Genomic DNA, 24,654 nt, shown 5'->3' on the forward strand with positions numbered 1-24,654 from the left:
TCTCATTTCCTCCACCTCTGACAATATATTCCCACCAAGCATAAATTCTACATCCCATCTTTGTTTCCCAAATTTTAAAACCTTACACTTTGCAATATTGAACTGGCATCTCCAATCCCATGCCCATTCACTGAATTTATTCAACTCTTCTTGTAAGGCCACAACATCTTCTCTACTCTTGATAGTTTGTTCCAACTTTGCATCATCTGCAAACAACTGAATATCTCCATCCAAATCTTTGCCAATATCACTAACATACAAGTTAAACAGTAATGGCCTAAAACAGACCTTATGAAGTGGCACAATCTTGCCCTCCTTCCACTCCTTTGGAACTTTACCCAGTGCCTCGACATATTAAAAAAATATGTCCAGGCAGATGTCAACTTCCAGGCACATTCCTTCAGAATATGTGGTGATATATTATCAAGTCCCACAGTCTTATTAACATCAAGTTTGCTCATCTCTCCATACACCTCTTGCTCACAATCAGTCTCTCCTCCTCATCATCAACTGCTGTCAATCTCTCCACGAAATCACATTCACAAGAATGAAAGACCTTTATGAACTTCTCATTAAGTATCTCCACTATATCTTATGTAACAGTTGTCCTCATACCATTTTCTCCAATCAGTGTCATCCTTCCATAATCATCTTTTTTTTTTTGCTGGTTACATATCGAAAGAACTCTCTAGGATTCTTTTTGGTTTCATTAGCTAACTTCTGCTCATACATCACTTTTGCTACCCTTACCAGCCAAGTCACCCGCATTGTCTGGTCTTTGTAATCCTCATGGAATTGGTTATTACCACTTCTCTTAAGCTGCCTCCATAATGCTCTTTTTCTCTGTATCGCATGCTTAATCTCTATATTCATTCATTTCACACCTGCCTTATTTAACCTTCTGACCCTTCGAATACATTTATGCATTGCTTCTACTAGATAGTTCTTGAATATTCCTCAAGCTGCATTGATCTCTTTTCTAGAGCTAACGCCTCATTCCATGCTACACCTGCAAGCTGTCTCCTGCATTCTTCATAATCACCACCCTTGTAGTTCCACATATACATTTTTCTCACTGAGGTTCTCACACTACTATTAGCCACACAGGTAATCACTTCATGGTCACTCTCACCAATTGGGAGGGTGATTGGATACCTCGTTTATAATTACATCCTCTAATGAGAAGATCAAATTCACACTCCTCAATTCTTGTTTGCCCTCTGTTACGTACTGTAGTTGTCTCTCAAAAACTCAAGAAACTCATTTTCTTTTCGTCCAGTTGCTATCTCATCTTCCTAGTTTATATTTCCATAATTGAAATCACCCATAATAATCACCCTTTTCTTATTTGCTTGGCTAATTTGACTATACATTTCATAGTCACTGCTATCCACATTACCAGGTCTATAACAACATCCAACCAAGTATTTCATTCTATTCACCGCTATCTCATACCATACCCTCAAAGCCACTGGCACTATTTCTGTCTTGCATCTCTACTTTGTATGGACATAACTCTTTATCTGTTATCAATAGCAGCACTCCCCCTCTCTTTTTACCCTTTCTATTCTTATGAAACACATCATACCCTTCCATCTCTATTCCTGTCAGGATGTTGTTCTTATCCAATGTCTCACTTATTCTAACAATTTTTGGGTGAACAGACTCCATTAATGCAACCATTTCATTTGCCTTATTTCTTACACCTCTAACATTTGTATACAAACACAGTGGCTTATTCCTGGATCTATAGCTAGTTCCACTGATACCACTCATTCGATGTGATTTCTTGATGCTCAACTCAAGCCATTTTCCTTTCTCTTTATTCATCTTAAACACTCTTCAAATCCAACTGTTTTCCCCACAACCCAGATCATACCCTTTCTTTCCTGTCTACACATGCATTCACATCCTCTTGGAGCATCCACCTTTCTCATGCTGTGTTCCTCTGTCCATCTTGGACACCTGTTCATTCATTCTCTATACGCATGCCGCTCACTTCTACATTCAAAAACACCTCTTCAGTCTCTCCTGCCTTACTCTCCTGCTCTTCCACATCACTTTCTACTTGATCAGATTCATTCTCTACATTCACTTCTCTACCTTCTATCAGCAGTCTCTTCAAGCAACTCACACCAAAACCACTGAAATTCAGTCCATCACTCTTATAAAGTTTACTTTGTCCTTCAGACTCATTCCACACATTAACAAACTGCACTCCTTTCTCCTTGCACAGTTCTGTCATACCTAAGCAACACACTTACCGCTTTTGCTATCACACTATTTTCTTTTATCCATCTAAGCAACCTCCTGATATCCAATCTGACATTCTTTCTTCGCAGTCAAGTCATTTGTACTTATTACAACTACCAACTCTTTTGCTCTCTTACTTCTCATATCCAATGCCTCAATCACTCTACTCATTCTACCTTCAGTAAAACATACCTTTACCTTGTGCATCCTCTCGTCAGCACACCTTTAATAATTGAATCACCATACAATGCCACTCACAAGTCTTTTGTTACCTCTTTTATACCACCATTATTTGTTTTCATTATTTTCACTCTCCCATACATATCTCGAATTTTCTTAACTTCATTCCACATCCATTTCATCTCTTGCCTCTTCCTTACCAACTCAGCTTTCAAATCTTGTGTCACATTTTTGCTTTCATTCATTCTCTCAATTTCATTGCCTTTTGCCACATTCGCATTACTTTCTTTTTCTTACCATCAGTTAGGTTTCTCAGATCACTTGTTTTCTTTTTCAAAACTTTTTTAACATTTTTTTTTTCACTGCTCTTTTACACCGTCCTTCTCTATCAGACGAGCACTCATCCTCCTCGTGGCATTCTTGCTGATAACACTTTCAGTCATCAACATAGCACTCCTCAAGTCCTCATTCAGCTCACACTTTGCACATACCTTCCTTCCATCTGCCTTAAATATCCAGAATTTATCTATATAATCAAATGAGTACATATCGCACACCTCACATTTCACGACACAACTGAAGTCTAAGTTAAATTCCTGCATGGAAAAAGCCGCTGTCATCTTTCCTTTGCTGGTTACTACACTAAGCTCTAATACCAACAAATTTGTAAATAAATTTAAACAAAATATCCCACACACTAATAACCCTACAAGTGCACAACCTTTTATAGCAACTCTTACTCATGAGCACACGCTTATATATTATTATTTCAAAAGACTTATCTGAAATGGGAGCCCTCTTTATACACCGTTACTTCTTTTGCGATATGAGTGACCACCTTTCTCATGCTGTGTTCCCCTGTCCACCCTGCGCCTCCATTTAATGAAGCATGTGATTCAAGAAATGAGAATGGTGACCTATTGGTGGCATTTTGTGAAATGAATAATTTTATAGGAGGAAGCTCATTTAAGCATAAAAACATACATAAAATGAATTGGTTATCACCTGATGGTAAAAAAAAAATCCTAATTGATCACATTGATCACATTGCAATCAAGGATAATTTTTGGAGTCCACTTTTAGATGTTAAAGTAAGGCTAGGAGCTGATGTAGGATCTGATCACTGTTTAGTAACAGCCAAAATAAAAGTGCATGGGATTAAAAAAAATTAGAAATCAAAATGGGAGGGGAAAATATGACATATCTAAATTAAAAATGAATGAAATTAAGAAAACCCTTTTTTCACTTATGATAAAATTGATTTCATATTTTTTTTGAAAATGAGAAGCTAGAAGGTGAGAAAGTAGAAAGCTCAGAAGACATGATTGAAATGCAAAGGAAAAATTTTAAAATAGTATATAATGAGGTTGCAAGAGACTGTTTGGGTGCTAAGAAGAGAAAAATAACAACATTTAGTTATCAGAAAGGCACAAAGTGATGTTTGACAGTTCTGAGTCCCACAGAGCTAAAGAAATTAATTTCAGCAGTTATAGAGAGAAAGACAAGTTAGTTAAAAGATCTGCAAGAGAGGATAAAGGGAATTATTTGAAACAGTTTGGCAGAAGCACAGAAGGCAGCAAATTAGGGCACATTGGGAGACTGTATGAGATGACAAGAAAAATATGCTTAAAAGCAAGTAAATGCTATAAGAGATAAAGATGGTTTGCTGCTAACTGAAGAGGATAAGATTGTGGAAAGAACACTGATGAAATTCTAAATGTAGACAATATAACTGATATGATTAGAAGTTCAATAATGGAAGAACCTCCTGTAAGCATAAATTTAAATATAACATAACCTATATCTAAAAATGAAATAACAAATGTAACAGAAAAAAAAGTGGAAAGGCTTCAGGCAATGATAATATAGCAATAAAAATGCTTAAGACAACTAAATAAACTGCTGCTGATAAACTGCAACTGATCCTTAGGAAAGTGCTAGAGACTTAAAAGATACCTGAACAGTGGAAAGAAGCAATGATAATTATAATCCCTAAGAAAGGAAATCTCACTAGATGGAGGGGAATTAGCCTACTCTTTGTACCTGCAAAAATTTTGTGTAGAATATGGATAAATAGGATTAAAAATGAAGTAGAGAAGATTTTAAGGCATGATCAAAATATTTTTAATATTTTAAGCCCACATTTGGATTTTGAAATATTAAAAATATTTTGCCCCCAGTGATGATTTACACATCATTTTATAAGTTGAAAGTTTTTCCATTTGGTTATACTATAAATGAAATATGCCAAGAAATTATATTCTAGGTTTAATTCTTTATCCAACTGTAAGCAAACAAAGTTTGCGTGTGAAGTAACTTCAGGACTGAGTAACTCATACATAGAATCTAATGACTTCACATCACTTGCCTTAATATCCCATAATGCAGAGCACATATTTATTCTTGAGAGACACTTGTGACATGAAATTAAGAATTATCAACACATTAGCACAAGAATATTTTAATATTTGCCAAATATTTCAGTCTGAAATTAACAGACTATCATCAGTGGCTTGATAGGAACAGTTTTTACAAGGTGGAATACAAACAATTGACAAAATTGATACAGACATAGAGAGAGGTATGGCAGTGCTAGAAGAGGAGAGAATGGAATGAGAGAGAGAGGTATGCGAGTGCTAGAAGAAGAGAAAATGGAAACAGTAGGAGAGGGAATGAGAGAGAGAGGTATGGGAATGAAAGAAGAGGAGAAAATGGAAACAATAGGAGAGAGGGAATGGTAAGAGGTATAATGTATGGGGACTCAATGATCCATGGTGTTCAAGATAGGATGCGTGAGGAGTGTTTGCCAGGAGGAACGATAGAAAGGGTGGCTTTGGCAGTTAAGAGTGGTGAAAGGGTGGATGAGATGATTGTAATGGTGGGAACAAATTACTTGAGTGGTGGTGTAAATAGGGCTGCGAATGAGAGAGAGAATGGAATGAGAGAGAGAGGTATGCGAGTGCTAGAAGAAGAGAAAATGGAAACAGTAGGAGAGGGAATGAGAGAGAGAGGTATGGGAATGAAAGAAGAGGAGAAAATGGAAACAATAGGAGAGAGGGAATGGTAAGAGGTATAATGTATGGGGACTCAATGATCCATGGTGTTCAAGATAGGATGCGTGAGGAGTGTTTGCCAGGAGGAACGATAGAATGGGTGGCTTTGGCAGTTAAGAGTGGTGAAAGGGTGGATGAGATGATTGTAATGGTGGGAACAAATTACTTGAGTGGTGGTGTAAATAGGGCTGCGAGAGATATGAGATTCTTGCTTGAGGTGGTACGAAAGAAGACACAGAGGGGAAAGCTGGTGTGTGTGTGTTGCCTAGGATATGATAATGACAAACTGAGCAGAAGAGCGGTAATATTGAATGACATAATAGCTAGAATGTGTGACAAGAGAGGACTGAAATATGTGGATGCTTGGAGTGCATTTGAGGACAGAGAGGAATTGTATGCAAGAGACCACTTACATTTGAATGAGGAAGGATATAGGCATCTGGAGAGATTGCTGTTCTGAACGAGTCACTGTGTCCCAGGGTGAATGGTAGGCCTCTTGTGGGAATGCGTACTTGGGAGACATCAGGTAATACTGAGCCCAGTGGAGTCTAGAGGGGATAATTCTGGGTATAGAAACAACGGTATTTATATATATACTAATGCCAGGAGTAACCGGAATAAGGGAGAGGAATTGGTGGGTCAGATAGCATCAGAATGGCCAAAAATTATTGGGCTCACTGGGACGTGGTCAACGGAAGAGGATATAATAACAGGAATAGAAGTCGCTGGGTACAGCATTTTTCGGCAAGATAGGAAGGGAAAGCGTGGTGGTGGAGTACTGCTTATGATAAGTGACCTATGTCCTCTAAGAGTGGAGACTTTGGAAGGCAGTGACACTAATGATTTTGAAAGCATATGGTGTGAGGTAGAGGTGGGCAAGACAGGATATTTAGTGGGGTGTTGCTACAGACCCAGGAGTACAGAGGGTGGGGACCAGAAAATGTTTAGGCAGTTGTGTTTTGCAAGTGCAAGAAGAATAATTGTTATGGGAGATTTTAACTACAGTAGTATAAAATGAGGAGAGGAAGATGCATGTAGCAATAAGGGAATGGAATTTCTAGAATTCTTGAGTGACAAATGTCTTAGGCAACATGTAATAGAGGGAACAAGAGGTTCAAGAGTTTTGGATTTGGTTATAGCATCAGAAGAGTTGATAATAACTGAGATGACATCTCTCCCACCAGTTGGAAGAGTAACCATATGGTTTTGACTTGGAAAATGAATAGACATGCAGGAGTATCAAAGAGACAGGAACATATGTGGAATTATAAGACAGGTAATTATAATAGTCTAAGACGTCAACTTGGGGAAGTTTCATGGAGGGAGGAATTGGAAGGCTGGGATATCATTAGTTCGTGGGAAATTATGAAAGAATATTTGTTAGCAGCAATGGTAAGTTGTATACCACGAGTGAACAAGAGGACACAATTTGGAGTAAAGTGGATGACAAACAATATTAAACAGGAATTGCATGCGAAAAAGATGCTGTGGAAGAGATATAAGGAGACAGGAGAAGAAAAGATGCATGAAGAATATAAGACACAGGCCAGAAGAGTGACTAGTATGGTAAGGAAGACGAAACTGGAATATGAGAGGAGATTAGCCCTAAGATCCAAAGAAAATCGTAGGGAATTTTTTAGCTATGTGGCCAGTAGGAGGAGAAATGACTGTGAAAGAATTATATTGTGGGATAAAAATGGGAATAGAGTGACTGATGCAGAGGACATAGTAAAATTGTTCAATGAACACTTTATTGGAGTATTTCATCCTGGAGGAGTCAATTTTAATGCTAGAGGGATAGGGCAGGTTCAAGGTTTAGAGGTACAGGAGGAGAGTGTGTTTCAAATACTGAGTACTCTGGATGTCAGTAAAGCTGTGGGACTGGATGGTATTTCACCACGAGTTTTGAGAGAATGTGCTAGGGAACTGACAGTGCCTTTAACCTGGCTTTTCAATGAAAGTCGGGCTGCGGGAAAGGTGCCCATGGAATGGAGGGAAGGTAAGATAGTGCCTTTGCATAAGGGCGGTAGCAGACTGGAAGTTTCTAATTATAGACCAGTTTGTGTGTCATCAGTAGTTATTAAGATCTTGGAGAAAGTAGTGAAGGACCGTATACAGCATTGCGCAGATGAGGGTAATGTTATCTGTGAGAGTCAACATGGATTTGTGAAGCGGCGCTCTTGTTTTAACAATATGCTAGCCTTTTATGATAGAAAGGCATATACTACTATTTTCTTAGAATCAGCAAAGGCATTTGACAGGGTGCCACATGATAAGCTGATATTTAAGTTGCTGCACATGGATCTGGATGTCAGATTGGTCAAATGGATTCAGGATTGGCTGTCTGATAGCTATCAGAGAGTTGTGTATAGTGGGGCAGTTTCAAGGAAGCAGAGGGTTACAAGTGGAGTCCCACAGGGCTCAGTACTGGGACCTATATTGTTTAACCTTTATATTAATGACATTGGCAGTGGATTGCAAGGGGATATTCAGTTGTTTGCAGATGATGCAAAGCTGGGAAGGATTATTAGTAATAGTGCAGATGCGGCAGCCCTGCAAGAGGATTTGAATAAGCTAGATAGATGGGCAAATGAATAGGGGTGTCGGTTTAATGCAGCAAAATGTAAGGTCTTGAGGTTTGGGTATAACATCGATGGGACACTGCTTACTCTGTGGAAGGAGTTATACTGGAGGAAGTAGGGGAGACAAGAGATCTGGGGTTGATGATTGATAGAAACCTGAAATTTAGGGGACATATTGCAAAGGTGGTGAAGGTAACACAAAGGATTGCTGCAATAATGAGAAGGACACTGACCTGCAGAGATAAAGCAGTTATCATTCCGTTGTATAAGACCCTGATCAGACCACACTTAGACTCTTGTTCTCAGATTTGGTTCCCAGGATTTGAAGGGGATAAATTAACTGTGGAAAGGGTACAAAGGCAGATAACAAAGATAGTTTCAGGACTGTACAATGATAGTTATGAGGATCGGCTGAGGGAATGTGGACTGCAGAGTTTGGTGGATAGAAGGAGAGGTGATATGATTGAGACTTTTAAAGTGTTGAGAGGTGGTTACATGTTTGACACTGGGGAGTTCTTTCGAGTGGTTGAAAAGCGGGAAGGAGTGATGACAAGAGGCCATCCCTGGAAGTTACGAAAGGAAACTCTGAGCAAAAGGGTAGAGGAGTGGTTTCTTTGCATAGAGGGTGGTTGAACCATGGAATGTATTGCCTGATGGAGTGGTGAGAGTGAGAATGGTCAATGAGTTCAAGGAGTGGTATGATAGACTTTGTGTTTCTTAGGGGAATACCCCCCTTTCGATCAGTCTTGATAGACTTTGTATTTCTTAGGAAGGACCTCCCATGATGAGTCTTTTGACTCTTGGAGGCCTGAATAATAATAATAATATAACAGTCTAATTTATAAATTCAATTAAAGATAACATTAGACTAATGTAAGAATTAGAAGGTCTCAATTGAAAAAAAAAAACTTAGTGTGTTATCTGGATTAAACTTTTCCATATTTTTCACAAGAACAGGCAATCATTTCAATTCAAGTTAGGGCATTGAACGAAGGCCTCAGCACTCTCTTTGAATAGGCATTCGAATTTATAGCGGCATCTATGTAGAAGTCAAGTCTACACAGATGTCAAGACCAGAGAATGTTGTGGCTTGTCTCTATCCTGTGTTGCACCAATCCAGACTTATTGAATTTGTTGTGAAGAATGCACAATTGATGTTCTTGTATTATTTTTTTCTATAGAGCATCTGGTTTGTCCAAAGTATGACAGATTGCAGTCACATTGAACCTGATATATACCAGGCAGCGACATAGTTGAGCACTTATCTTTAGAAGAGAGGAAATAGGTCAATATTTTGTTAATAGGAATATAAGTGGCTGTTAAATCATATTTCTTCAGAATTCTTGAAATTGGTTCTGAAATTTGGGAAATATATGGAATTGGAACTCGACGTATTGATTCTCTGTTGTTCTCGATTTGATTGTAGATATCGAACAGATGTTGTGTAGTCTTTTTGGAGAAGCCATTTAATTTCATGTAATGTTTGATAGTTGAAAGTTCTTTCTGTAATTCGTAGGAAGTTGAGCAATTAGTTCTAGCTTGTTGAATTAAACATTTTATGATTCCTGTTTTTTGACAGGGATGACACGTGGCCTCACAACAGAGATTCCTTATCTTCCTTTTTAGCCAAAATCAATTCTTTACACCCTAATATCAAGTTTACCATGGAGATTGAAAAAGACAACTAGTTATCTTTTTTAGACATCCTTCTCATCTACTCACCTTCAGTTATTCTGACAACAACAACTTACAGAAATTAAAGATAACATATACTGGACGTTACATTCTCAAACAATCTTCCCATCATCCTTATCAAAAAACAGGAATCATAAAATGTTTAATTTGATGAGCCAGAACTAATTGCTCAATTCCCCACGAATTACAGACAGAACTTTCAACTATCAAACATTACATGAAATTAAATGGCTTCTCCGAAAAGACTACACAACATCTGTTTGATTCCTACAATCTAATCCAGAACAACAAAGAATCAGTATGTCGAGTTCCAATTCCATGTATTTCCAGAATTTCAGAACCAATTTCAAGAATTCTGTAGAAATATGATTTAACAGCCACTTATATCCCTATTAACAAAATATCCACCTATTTCCCCTCTTCTAAAGATAAATGCTCAACTTTGTTGCTGCCTGGTGTATATCAAGTCTGTGTGACTGCAATCTGTCTTACTTTGGACAACCCTGATGCTCTATAGAAAAAAGAATACAGTCACAAATCCGATAAATGTGGATTGGTGCAACACAGGATAGAGACAAGCCACAGCATTCTCTGGTCCAAGACTTGCCTTCTACACAGATGTTGCTATAAATTCGAATGCCTATTCAAAGAGAGTACTGAGGCCTTACTTCAATGCCCTAACTTGAATCGAAATGATTGCCTATCCTTGTCAAAAATATGGGAAAGTTTAATCCGGATAAAACACTGTTTTTTTTTTTTTTTTCAATCGAGACCTTCTTATTCTTATATTAGTCTAATGTTATCTTTAATTGAATTTATAAATTAAGATTGTTATATGAAATTGTGAATTAATACCTATAATTTATTTATCACTCTGATGAAATTTACCTCTCTTTACTGCTTAGCAATATAACATCACATGGCTCATGCTCATCTACTTTTGAATCAACAATTGTTTATATTCCATTCTGTAAAAACTATTCCATCAAGCCACTGATGATAGTCTGTTAATTTCAGACTGAAATATTTGGCAAATATTAAAATATTCTTGTGCTAACGTGTTGATAATTCTTAGAGAACATATTCTTATGGACTTATGCTATGCATTATGGGAAGGGTCACTACCCAGACAGCTTTCAATGTTTATTGAGATCTCACAGAAGTTCTGAAGATGTCCAATTCTGAAGTTACTTCAGGTGCAAACTTTGTTTGCTTACACTTGGATAAAGGATTAAACCAAGAATATAATTTCTTGACTTCTTTAATTTGTGGGGGAACTTCCAATGTCATTCTCTAACCCAGAGTATTTTAGTAATAAGATGTGACACCTTTTGGCTACTTGTATATGGAAATATGACTTCTACGTTACTTCAACTTACATAAGGGATTTGACTCCCACTAATGTGACCTCAATAAAGGTTGAAACTAGACTGGATTGTGATCTTTCTCATAAAGCATAGCATTATACATGTTCGTAAGTATATGTGCTTTGCGTTATGGGATATTATGGCAAGTATTTGAAGTAATTAGCTTCTATATACGAGTTGCCCCAGTCCTAAAAAAATACTTAAGTTGTAAACTTTGTTTGCTTACACTTGGATAAAGGATTAAACCAAGAATATAATTCCTTGGCATCTTTAAATTATTATCATATAAGCTTACTGCAAAAAAGAATGAAGTAAAAAAACAAAGATGGAAATGGATTGGACACACTGAAAATGGATAGCAGAAAGATTCTGATAGTGGCTTTGGCATAGAAGTCCTGAATTAACTTGGTGGAGAATGACAAAGGAAAGAAGAGCTAGCTGGAAGAGCTGAAGAGAAGCCAAACTAGTGGCTCAGAATAGAGGTATCAGAAAAAATGGATCTATCTCAGCTTTCTGCCATGAGGTATGAAGAAGATAGGTAAGTAATGTGTAAGACTGTAAAAATAATGAACATAATAAGTGAAACATTTATGGGAGCTTCCTTTTGCAACTTCCAGGGATGGTCCCTTGTCATCACTCCTTTCCATTGTTCCACCAAGTAAAAGAACTCCCCAGTGTCAACCTTGCAACTACTTCTCAACAGTTTAAAAGTCTCAATCGTATCACCTCTCCTTCTTCTATCTACCAAACTACAGTCCATGTTCCCTCAGCCGATCCTCATAACCAACATTCTACATTCCTGAAACCTTCTTTGTTATCTGCCTCTGTAACCTTTCCACAGTTAATTTATCTCCTTCAAATTGGGACTAAATTTGAGAACAATAGTCTAAGTGTGGTCTTGATCAGGGTCTTATACAACAGAATGATAACTGTTTTATTTCTGCAGGTCAGTGTCCTTCTCATTATTGCAGCAATCATCTGTGTTACCCTCACCACCTTTGCAATATGTCCCCTAAATTTCAGGTTTCTATCAATCATCAACCCCAGATCTCTTGTCTCCCCTACTTCCTCCAGTATAACTCCTCCCATAGAGTAAGCAGTGTCCCATCGATGTTATACCCAAACCTCAAGACTTTACATTTTGCTGCATTAAACCGACATCCCCATTCATTCACCCATCTGTCTAGTTTATTCAAATCCTCTTGCAGAGCTGCCGCATCTGCACTATTACTAATAACCCTTCCCTGCTTCACATCATCTGCAAGCAACTGAATATCCCCTTGCATTCCATTGACAATGTCATTGATATAAAGGTTAAACAATGCAGGTCCTAGTACTGAGCCCTGTGAGACCTCACTTGTAACCTTCTGCTTCCTTGATACTGCCCCACCATACACAACTCTCTGATAGCTATCAGACAGTCAATCCTGAATCCAGTTGACCAATCTGACATTCAGACCCATGTGCAGCAACTTAAATATCAACTTATCATGTGGCACCCTGTCAAATGCCTTTGCTGATTCTAAGAAAATGGTAGTATATGCCTTTCCCTCATCTAATGCTCTTGTAACTTTATCATAAAAGGCTAGCATGTTGCTAAAACAAGAGCGCCGCTTCACAAATCCATGTTTACTGTCATAGATAACTTTATCCTCATCTGCCCAATGTTGTACATGGTCCTTCACTAATTTCTCCAAGATCTTTACAACTACTTTACACAAACTGGCCTATAGTAAACTATAGGCCAGTTTGTTATCTATGACAGTAAACATGGATTAACAAATCCATGTTTACTGTCATAGATAACATTATCCTCATCTGCCCAATGTTGTACATGGTCCTTCACTAATTTCTCCAAGATCTTTACAACTACTTTACACAAACTGACCCTTACTTTCATTGAAAAGCCAGGTCAACGGAGCTGTCAGTTCTTTAGCACATTCTCCCAAAACCCGTGGCGAAATACCATCCAGCCTGACAGCTTTACTGACATCTGGGGTACTCAGTATTTGGAACACACTTCCTCTTGCACCTCTTAACCTCGAACCTGCCCTATCCCTCTAGTATTAAAACTTACTTCTTCAGGATGAAATATTCCAATAAAGTGTTCATTGAACAATTCGGCTATGTCTTCTGGATCGGTCACTCTATTCCCATTTTTATCCCATAACGTTATTCTTCCACAATCATTTCTCCTCCTACTGGCCACATAGCTAAAAAAATTCCGTAAGATTTTCTTTGGATCTTAGTGCCAGTCTCTTCTTGTATTCTGGTTTTGGCTTCCTTACCATATTAGTTACTCTTCTGGCCTGATTCTTATATTCTTCATGCATCTGCTCTCCACACCTCTCATTATATCTCTTCCATAACCTCTTGTTAGATCTGAAATGGGCGACCTCATTCTAAGTGAGGTCACCTTTCCAGAGTCTAACAGAAGATATCCATTAAATGAGCATACTTATCACTTGGCATAATTTAACTATGTTTTAAAAGAAATAACAACTGGCAAATTAGAATAAGAACTGTTTGTATTATAGTTAGTTTTTATACTTTAATGTAACTATAAGTCAACAAAAAGGGCTCACATGAGAGTAATTATCAGTGAATTTCTACACGTGAAAGAATGCCAACAATTCGGTAGGAAGGGGCAAAGGTCGCTCAATACTACAATAGCAGCTTAAGCATCTGCGGGTGCCACCTCTAAGAAAACATCAAGACGCATGCATTCCTGAATTGGAAAGCCCTGTATGAGGATCGTCACGCAGTCGGGGGTGAAAAGAGAGATCAAACTTGGAAAGGTGGCGCTCTTGGGGAGCGTATAAAACCTGCAGCACAGAATTGAAACCCTCCGTTTTGTTTGTTCCTGTATTCTCACCGTGTGCTTTGAGTGGTCATCGTGATTCATTTCTTATCTTTAAGAGCTGATCTCCGAGAAAACCCAGTATGGCAAATCTTGAACGCAGGCCATCAGTAAGGAATAACATTGACGTAAATCCTTAGTAAAGAAACCGAGCACCCTATCCAGGGAGAGCATGTGATTCTCACTTGGCAACAGAACCAAGGCAGCCAGAACTTCGTAAGAAGGAAGGATGGAGAAAATCCCGAAAGAACCTGAGATAGTGTAGATAAGTACTTTTATATATTCTAGCCCTTTAGAGAACTTGACTAACAGAAATGGAAGAAAGTGTAACTCGAAATTTATGATAAGGATAAGCATGAAGAATTATATGTGTGAATGACTCTATACGATTAGACTGAATTCTAAGAACTGTTAATTTACTGGAGATTCTGTTGTGACCTACTTGAGGGAGATTAATAATTGCCAAATATCTAGCTGGCTCCTATTACGTTGTAAACTAAATATTTGATAACTTAAAGGAATAGTATTGTAGAGATTAAGAAATCCATGGTTATCTAAGAATGAGAGAGTGAGAGAAACGTAAGAGTTTTAATCTAGCATTAATATCAATTTTGTCTTTGTATTGTAATTAATTATGAATTCATTAAATTTGTATGTTACCATTCATGCTTGTTTTTCTGACCATCTTGACTGACCTAGACCCTTCATAAAAATACGAACCTGGTGATCATATACGTGCATGGGAATATCCTAAGTAAGAAAGGAAAGGGGGCACGACTGCAAACAGACAAAAAGGAAAACCTACGGCTTCTGATTTCAAGTGAATTATTTTAGTAGCATCTGATACTCTATAACCATCCTTAGGCTGAGTTTGACTCTGTCCTTAAAGCCCAGGCTGGTGCAGGAAATAAATTTGTCTGAGCAAATGTGGATGACTTATAGAGATCAGGGAATAGGTATTTTCTGGGGGCCTAAAATTTAGAGATTGTCAGATTAGCAGTAAGATCATATGCTCAAATGTTAGGTAGATGATTTAAGGATATATAAGGGTCAAAGATAGTAGACAGAGTCCAACTTATATATTAAGGTAAAGGAAAGAGTAGTGACCACTAAATCAAATAGCATTATACAAGAGGGGAGGGGATAAAAACAGACGTAACACTCTTTTTTCACCTGCAGTTCCTGTTTGATATTGTTTGTCATCTACTTTACACTAAATTGTGTTTTCTTCACTCGTAGATCCAAAGATGAGTCTTTTGACTCCATGGAGGCCTGAATAATAATGATAATAATAATAATAATACAGCTTACTATTCCTGCCAATAAATTTTCCTTCACATTTCCCAAGCACTAATGATATCCCAGCCTTCCAATTCTGCCCTCCATGGAACTGCCCTAAGTTGATATCTAAGACTGTTATAATCACCTGCCTTATAATTCCATATACATCCCCTTTTCTTTGATACTTCTGCATGTCTATATCCTCCTGGTAAAGTATCCTCCTGATAAAGTAATTCTCCTTGTAAATTAGATGAGTTGTTTCCTCCTCCTCCTTCTTTCTCTTCACATTTGTCACACTTTAAGGCAGGGTTCTCTTGTGTGCACTGCTTCCTCCATCTTGCACGGTCTTGAGCATTTCTACTGTTAAATCAAATGAGTTGTCTATTGATACTAAATCTAATTATAAACAAGTAGTGCAGGAAAAGTTTATTCCTAGATGTTATAAATTGTAACAAGTTAGGACACTTATCTAAAAACTGTTTTAGTAGGAGTAAGTTTAATTCTAGGGGGAATAAATTTGAAGATAAGATAAAATCAAATTTTGGAATGAAATATGAATCAAATATAGTGTTAGTAAAAACAAACTTACCTATAGATATTTCAGCTCAAAATAATAAGTTAGTTTGCAATTCAAATCATCAACTTGATATTGTTACAATGTCACGTATCAGTAATGATAAAGAGTTTTAACAGTCTTTAAGGGTTTTACAAGGTTTTATTTAAGGTGTACTTTGTGAAATTCTATTAGATACAGGAGTACATATTTCTTGGTCACTTTAATAAAATTAAAGAATGATTCCAGATGATATTTTAAGATTGTAATTGAAACTGAAATTTCTACTTCTAAGAAGATAGATATTTCTTCACATTTCATGTTTTCCTCTGAATGATCCCGAGACTTCTAATCCTCATGTACAGGTTATTCTTGGTCTTGATTTCCTAAAAAGATATTAATTTGCCTATAATTTCTTGGGTGGCACTATTCTCTTTATGGATTGGAATATAATCTTAATGAGCAATCTCTTCACAAGATACAAGATTTAAGTGTATGAACTGAAGTTTCTGAAACTAAACAAGATGAATTGTTAAAAATTGAAGCAATAAACATGGATGAAAAAGGAAGATTCAGTGAGAAAAAAAATCCTAATAGAAAATGCAATAAAGTTGGCAATTACAGTCAATGAAAAGAAGCTAACTAATACTTTCTTTGAACTGCTTTTCAGTTATTTCCTAAAGTCTTCACAGAAGATATTGTGTCTACGTCTTGTACTAATGCAGTTGAGCATTCTGTACAACTTACTACACAGACACATATCTATGTAGAACAATACCAAACTCCAATGAAATATATGAAGCATTTTCAGTAGTTGCTACAGGAATATGAAAAGGCAGGAATTATAGAAAAGTCTAACTCAAAATGGAATAGTCCATTTATTCACTTAGAAAAACCTAATTGAAATTTGAGATTTGTTTTAAATCTGAGAGAAATCAATAAAGTCACAAAACCCATTGATTTTCCTGTTTCTAAAATTTAAGAAATTAATTATTAATCAGTTTTGAAGTAGCAGAGTATGCAAAAAAAAAAAAAAAAAAACCACAAAGATTGCAGGGGAATATCTCTATTGAGTGTTCCAGGTAAGATTTATACATGCATAGCCATTGAGAAGAAGTTAAGAAAAATTGTGAAAGGAAAACTTGAAGAAGAAGCAGCTCAATTCAGGCCAAATGGAGGTCATTAGGATCAGATTTTCACTTTAAGATAAATAGTTGAAAAATCATGGTAATACAACAAGGGTCTATATTTGTTAATATTTGTGTCTGAAAATGGCACATGACAAGGTGCCAAAAGAAAACCATTCAGAACACTATAATTATATAGTATAAATTGAATAATGAAAAATTCTAGTTTTTAAAGTGGTAACTATTTTGCTTGTACAACAGCTGGAAAATTTTGCGTATAAAGCATGTGATTTCGCATGTTGGTGACGAATTCATACATCGTCTTATTCCTTTCTCCCCTTCAACATGAATTGACTATTCTTGGCAAGTGCCAGCCAGGGCTCTCGAATCCGTGGTTGGACAGTAATGACTTCATTAGCTTTTATATACTCATTAGCTTCTGTATATGAGTTGCCCAGCATAGAAATTTCTTCAGGTACAAACTTTGTTTGCTTACACTTGGATAAAGGATTAAACCAAGAATATAATTTCTTTGCATCTTTAATTTATAACATAATGTTGAATTTTGAATGAAAATAATTTTACTAAGAAATATCTCATTCAGAATTTAACAAGAAAAAAAAAAACTAAAAGGGGAAATGCTTGTAAATAAGTGAAGATACCAATTTTTGTTTAAAGAATTATACTAATACAAATTTTTGTAATATTAATTAAAGGTGAAAGATGTCATTTATTTGTAAAAGATTATAATGTAAGAAGTTTCTCTATAAGATATATGTTAGAGCATAATAACGAAGGCTCAAAGTCCATTAATGACAACTTTGGATAAATTGTGTAGCTGACTACAATTTGCTTACGTGTGAATGGCACACATACAGTGTTTTTTCCAGGAAGACGCGGCAATTGTATGGAGTATTTCAGGAAGATAGGAAAGAAATAGGAGCTGGGCACAAAAAAAGAAAGTGTCCAGCAGAAAGTTTTGGGTGAAAGAGGGCGCTAGAGATACGAGGTATAAAATGGGTTTGTCCCCCCATTCAGGGCTTTTTAGGTTTTTTCATCTGGAGTTGCTGGAGAATTTCTGGTGGAGTCGGGAAGAGTTCCAGTTCGAGATCTAGTCGATAGCGGGCAGCTATTCTCTGCTGTCGTTTCGCGATGTCGGGCGACGAAGAAATATTAGGTACTTTTCCGAGTAAGCCTGAAGAAACTGGTTGCTACATACATCCACGTGGATCGATTCAATCCATGCTGTTTCCAGTCGAGAATGCGATGAAAGGACAGAACAATGAAGGCCAAACCTAACCCGTGAGTTAATCGCCAAGGACGAGATTGAACATTCGGAGGAAAATTATAACGAAAGGATAGACGGAATAAGTTACAGGAATGTGGTAATGTAAAACCTCTTTATAATTCCTTTGTTAAGAAAGAACGGAATAATGTGTTATGAAAGAAACGAAATGTTAGGTTATATAACTCTAAACTTGTAGGAAGGACTTTAGTGAGATTTTAGATACCAGTGTTTAGAACCTGATAGCTGTTTCCTCAGTATTTGTGTGAATGAGTAGTAGTTAATTTGCTATAAGTAATGATCTATAGAATTATCGATGTTAATGTTTTAAGAATATGTGTAAGATGGTAGAGATATTTAATGGATGCTAGCTAGAATTTTGTGTAGTGAAATGAGCCTATTGTTAGATGTGATATGTGAATTACAGCTGTTATGTCTAACCTTATAACTTGGGATAACTCTGTTCTTATTGAGTATTTTTATTGTAAATGTGTAATCTTTAGAATCAAATAAATGTATCTTGATTATCTTAACCCATTTTGTGCCTTGATTTGAATCCAGTGCACCGCTTGCTAATATTTGAATCTGAGCAGGAGTGAAATATATGACAGAGACCACGACTTCAATCTAAAATTGTTTTAGGAGAGATAGATAAATAATTGATATGAGGAGTAATTAATAGATTGATTTACTTAGTATGTTTTCTGAATGTTACTTCTTGGTGGAAAGGAATTTCTAACCTAGGGATCTGGCTGGCGCAGCTTGATCAAATAAATATTGCCAGAACCTGAATAGGAAGTAACTCCAGACTGTTATTGCTGAGGATCGGACTCTATTCAGAAGTCAATCCTTTGTCAATTTATTTAATATACGTAATCATTCTAAGAATCAGCCAAATTGTGTGGATAGATTTAACTGTGAATAAGATAAGAGATAAAAGAAGGAGAACACAATAAAATAATAAATGAAAAAGAAAAGTAAAAGCAGACACATATATAACAATAACCAAGTGAGAAAACTTCCTAAATATATCAAACAATACATTATTATTATTATCATGTGACCTCCATGGAGCCAGAGACTCATCATAGAAGATACACACTCTTGCATATGGTGCTCATCCAACCATGCCTTCAACTGATTCAGTGTGTCTACATTCACAACACACACTCAGGCAATGCATTCCACTCACCGACCACTCTCCATGCAGAGAATCTTCTCCTTACTCCTCTGCTTACACCCTCATTATACAGTTTCCAATGATGGCCTCTTGTTCTACCCTCCTTTCTCCCTCTCCAATTCTATGAAAAATCTCTTCCATGTCAACATGATAACAATCCCTGACTTGATTTGGCTATTCATCTTACATTCTCTCAAGCTGCCTTCATACTCCACATTTCAAGGACCACTGACCACCTTTTTGAATCTTCTCTGGATCCTTTCCAACATATCCTCATCAACATGAAAATCCCGTGAGCAAATCTGTGCACAAAAATCCATATGAGGCCTGATCTAGGCCTTATACAAGGGCATCAGAACCTCTCTATTTCTGCATGTCCGGGTCCTCTGCATCATTACCTTTATTCAATGTGATGTCTTTACAACTTGTGCAATGTGGCCACTGAATAGCAGGTCCTTGTTCACCATCACTCCTAGATCTCTCAATCTCCTCTACTTCCTTTAAAATTTCCCCACCAAGTGTATATTTTGCATCAAATTGTTGCTTACCAAATCTCAAAACCTTACACTTTGTGATATTGAACTGATAGTTCCACTTACCTGCCCATCATGCAATCTATTCAGTTCCTTCTATAAGGCCATAACATCTGCTTTACTCTGCATTGCTCATCCCAATTTTGCCTAATCTGCAAATAGCTCCATATCACTAGTTAAATCCATCCCAATATCATTAACATACAAATTGAACAAATGGTCCCAAAACTGACCCCTGCAGTACACCACTAGTGACCTTCTTTTGGGATACTGCACTCCCTCCCCGATGTACAATTTTCTGATACCTATCTGACAGCTAGTCACTGATCTGCCTCAGAAGTCTGTTATCCAGTCCCATCTGTTTCAATTTATTTAACAGTTTGTCATGTGGCAGTCCACGAAAAGCCTTTGCAAAATCCAAGTACACCACTGTATATGCATCTCCCCTGTCCAAAGTATTTGTCACCTTGTTATAGTACATAATTAAGTTAGTAAAACATGATCTCCCTTTAACAAACCCATGCTAATAACCACAGAGAATGCTGTTATCAACCTATTTCTGTATCATACTTCCCAATCTATCCAGTATCTTCCCCACAACTCCAGATATACAGATTGGCCTATAATTTAAAGCTGCAGCCTTATCACCACCTTGATGCAGTGGAACATTTTTACCCTCCTCCCACTCCCTTGGAACTTGTACTGTTGTAAGTCTTATTAAACAGGTATGCCAATACTACTGCCAATTCCCTGGAACATTCCCTTAAGATATATGGTGATATGTCATCAAATTCTATCACCTTATTGACATCAAGGTTATTTATTTGCTCAAATACCTCCTGCTCACTCACAATTAAGTCAAACTCTTCTATGTCCTCTACACTTAAGTTCTTCATGAATTCCATCCTGATCAGGATGAAACACCCTTATAAATTGATCACTAAATACCTCAGCAATGTCTTCTGCAGCAGTTACAATTCTACCAGTTTTTATCCATTAACATCCTCTTATACCATGATCATTCTTCCTTCTACTTGCCACATATCTAAAACTCTGTGGAGTTTTTCTTGGGCTGATTTGCCAATTTTTGCTTATACTGCACTTTTGTTTTCTTTACTAACTGAGTCACTCTTCTGACTTGTCTTTGTACTCTTCACGTAACTGATTATTACCATTATTCATCTTGTACTGCCTCCAAAGTACCTTCTTCCAGATTTCATGCTTAAGCTCCTCATTCATCCATTTTACAGCTACCTTATTCAGCCTTTTGGCCTTCAGAATACATTCACACACATTGATACTCTTATGCATTTTTCTGTCAGTTCCTAAGCAGCATTTATTTCCTTACCACTCAATTGCTTGTTCCATACTATAGCTCTAAGCTGTCTCTTAAGCTTGTCATAATCACCAGCGTTATAATTCTATATATATCTTTTCCTTACAAGAGTCTGTATATGGCTAGCCACCACCTGGATGATCACTTCATGATCACTCTCACCAACTGGAGGAAAGTGTGAATAGTTATCTCTGAAGAACTTAAGAAATTAATTTTCCTTATTCCCAAATACTATCTCTTTCTTCCAATTTATACTGCAATAATTAAAATCGCCAATAATAATTATTGTTCCTTTGTTCACTAATCCAAAATGTTTATATATTTCTTTATCACCATGCTCCACATTTCCAGACCTATGAGGGTGGTCTGAAAAGTTCTCGACCATAGATGGCAACACTATTAGCTAGATTATTTTTTTTCTAAGTTGGTACATCTGTCATAAGCATCCATGTAAAATTGCAAGTCATTCTATTAAGAAGTTTGTTTTATACAGTTGTCTGAAGTAAAAGTGTTGTCTGTTCCATTGAAATGTATAAAATTGAGTATCGTGTGGTTATAAAATTCTTTGTAAAAGAAGGTTTAATGCCAAAAGAAATTCATTCGAAGTTCATAAAAGTTTATGGGCACTCTTCTCCTTCATTTTCGACAATTAAAAAATGGACTGCCAAGTTTAAACGTGGCTGTACCAGCCTTGAAGATGATCCACGTGAAGGGTATTCAAAAAAGTGTAACAACACCAGAAATCATTGATTTAGTGCATGATATGGTATTGAATGACCTGCGAGTCAAAATGTGTGAAATTGCTGAGACTATAGACATTTCAAAAGAATGTGTAGGATATATTTTGCATGAAGAATTGCAAATGAAAAAGCTTTGCCCAAATGGGTGCTGTGCTTGCTCACAGCAGATCAAAAATGCACTCGCACGAAAATCTCTGAACACTGCTTGGAGCATTCTAATAAGAATAAAACTTAAGAAGGAGAGGTGATATGATTGAGACTTTTAAACTATTGAGAGGTGAATTGGGGAGTTCTTTTGCTTGGTTGAACAGCGGGAAGGAGTGATGACAAGAGGCCATCCCTGGAAGTTACGAAAAGAAAACTGTGAGCAAGAGGGTGAGGAGTGGTTTCTTTGCATGGAGGGTCGTTGAACCATGGAATGTATTGCTTGATGGAGTGGTGAGAGCGAGAACGGTCAATGAGTTTAAGGAGTGGTACGTTAGACTTTGTGTTTCTTAGGGGAGACCTCCTCACGATGAGTCTTGATAGACTTTGTGTTTCTTAGGAAGGACCTCCCATGATGAGTCTTTTGACTCCATGGAGGCCTGAATAGTAATAATAATAATTATTATTTTGTGCTTCAATTTATTACTATGGATGAGACTTCTATTCACCATTATACCCAGAATCCAAACAGCAGTCAAAACAGTGGACAGAAGCCTGTTGTTCAGTGCCAAAGACGACAAAGTTGGTTCCATCACCAGGAAAGGTCATGGCATTGGTGTTTGGGGATGCTAAACGCATTTTGTTTATTAATTATCTTGAAAAGAGTAAAATAGTAACTGGGGAATATTATTCCAATCTTTTAACCAGACTTAACAAAAGAAATCCATGAGTAAGACCTGGTTTGCAGAAGAAAAATCATCTTTCATCAGGACAATGCACCTGCCCACAAATGTGTTTTGGCAATGGAAAAATTAAGGGATCTGCACTATGAATTGTTGGAACATCCATCCTATTCCCTAGATTTGGCTCCCTCTGACTTCTTCTACCTCTTCCCAAAATTAAAATTCTTCCTCGCTGGTCAGCATTTTTCTTTGAATCAAGAGGTGATTGCGGTTGTAGAGGAGTATTTTGCAGATCTTATTGAGAACCACTATAGGGATAGGATAATGGCGCCGGAGCATTGCTGGTATAAATGTATTAGTCTTAAGGGAGATTATGTTGAAAAATAAAAGTAATTTTGAAATTATAAATTCGTTTTTTCATTGTTAGGTCGAGAACTTTTCAGACCGCCCTCGTATAGCAACATCCAACTAAATGTCATCCTGTCAACTCCACGTTACACCACACTGCCTCATAACCATTGCCACTATTTTCCTCTTTCATGTCTATCTTATGTGGGCATAAAATCTCTGCTATCATCAGCAGTGCTCTTCCTCCCTTCCTTCCGCCCTTGTATAGCAACATCCAACTAAATGTCATCCTGTCAACTCCACGTTACACCACACTGCCTCATAACCATTGCCACTATTTTCCTCTTTCATGTCTATCTTATGTGGACATAAAATCTCTGCTATCATCAGCAGTGCTCTTCCTCCCTTCTTGTCCTTTCTATCTTCATGAAAAATATTGTATCCTTTCATTTTTATTCTCTTAGAATATCGACCATGCTTCGTTCAACCATGTTTCACTTATTCCAATGATTTTGGCGTGAATAAACTCAATCAGTGAAACCATTTCATCTCCCTTATTTCTGTACTTTTGGCATTTTTAAACAACCTCGGTAATTCATTTTTAGGTCTATAACTAGTCCTGTCCAAGCCACTTGTTGGTTTTACTGCCTACCACATATATCTACTCCATCTCAACTTCCCATCCATATCGCAATATACTCCATTTTCATACACACATTCACTGCCATCTTCAACATCCACTCTCTATGCCATCTCTCCCCTCCCCTCCCAGGCTTCCTCACTCCCTATTTATCCGTTCCACTTGCATTTCCATTCTCTCAATCTCTCACACTACTACTATTTTCACTGCCAAGCACTTCTGTCTCTTCAATACCACTCTCCTGATTTTTCACGTCATCTCTTGCTTCTGATCTCTTGCACGCATCACACACACACTGTGCTTCCTTTGAAAACACTTTCTCCAGTGCACTGACTCCAAAGCCATTCAAATGCAACCCATCACGCCTGTGTAATTTCATTCTTCCCTCAAACACGTCATTCACCCACAAACTGTACTCCCTTTACCTCGCACAGCTCCACTAGCATACCATTCATGATTTTGGCTCTCTGTCACAACTCATCATTGTCATGCCTCGGAAACACATTGACAACCTTTCACACTACACTGTTATCTTTTACTCTTCTCAGTAACCTTCTGGTATTTCACCCTCACATGCTCTTATGTCCACTTATATAATTTTTTCCTAAAATCACCACTAACTCTCTTGTTCGTTTCTTCTTCATGTCCCGTGCCTAAATTAACCTACTCATTCTCCCTCCTGGATAGCAGACCTTATGAACTGGAATCACTCTGTAATGTATATTTTTGCATAAATCTTAAACTATGGGTAAGCTGAGGATTAGATAATTTAGGAATCCTGTTCCATGTTTAGTTTCTAGAGTGGGGTTACCAA

The 24,654-nt window shown here is 37.2% G+C and overlaps 1 protein-coding gene across 2 annotated transcripts in view; it reads left to right on the forward strand.

Moving 5' to 3' along the window:
- The window catches only part of AGBE (1,4-alpha-glucan-branching enzyme), a 380,299-nt gene that overhangs the window by 198,240 nt on the left and 157,405 nt on the right, over positions 1-24,654 (forward strand). The gene's annotated exons all lie outside the window — the stretch shown is intronic.

Source organism: Typopeltis vanoorti, chromosome 21 (genome assembly GCF_054136105.1).
Source record: "Typopeltis vanoorti isolate ZY-2024b chromosome 21, IOZ_Tvanoo_1.0, whole genome shotgun sequence".
Classification (NCBI taxonomy): Eukaryota; Metazoa; Arthropoda; class Arachnida; order Uropygi; family Thelyphonidae; genus Typopeltis; species Typopeltis vanoorti.